The sequence below is a fragment of the Lepus europaeus genome, chromosome 7, assembly GCF_033115175.1.
Source record: "Lepus europaeus isolate LE1 chromosome 7, mLepTim1.pri, whole genome shotgun sequence".
Taxonomy (NCBI): Eukaryota; Metazoa; Chordata; class Mammalia; order Lagomorpha; family Leporidae; genus Lepus; species Lepus europaeus.
In genome coordinates, this window is record NC_084833.1 from 65,492,833 (window position 1) to 65,493,115 (window position 283).

The window sequence follows — 283 nt, forward strand, 5'->3', positions numbered from 1 at the left end:
CTGGGCTCCAGGCTTGCATTGCTCCCAAAGCCCTGTGGACCTGAGCCCGGCACCCTAAAACAGGGGCGGGGGTGCTCGCCCTCACTCCAGGGCTCTGCAGCCTGCACAGGCCACTTGCACAGAAGGTCTGGACGCCCAGCACCATGGTGGCTGTGGCTGGTGCCGGCCCGGGTCCTCATGGCACTCCCTCGATGCTGTCCCTCTCCCCTCCGGGCACCCAGGGCTGTGGTCGGTCCCTGTCACTTCTGCCTTGAACCTCATTTGGGAAGATCAGCGCCACCCT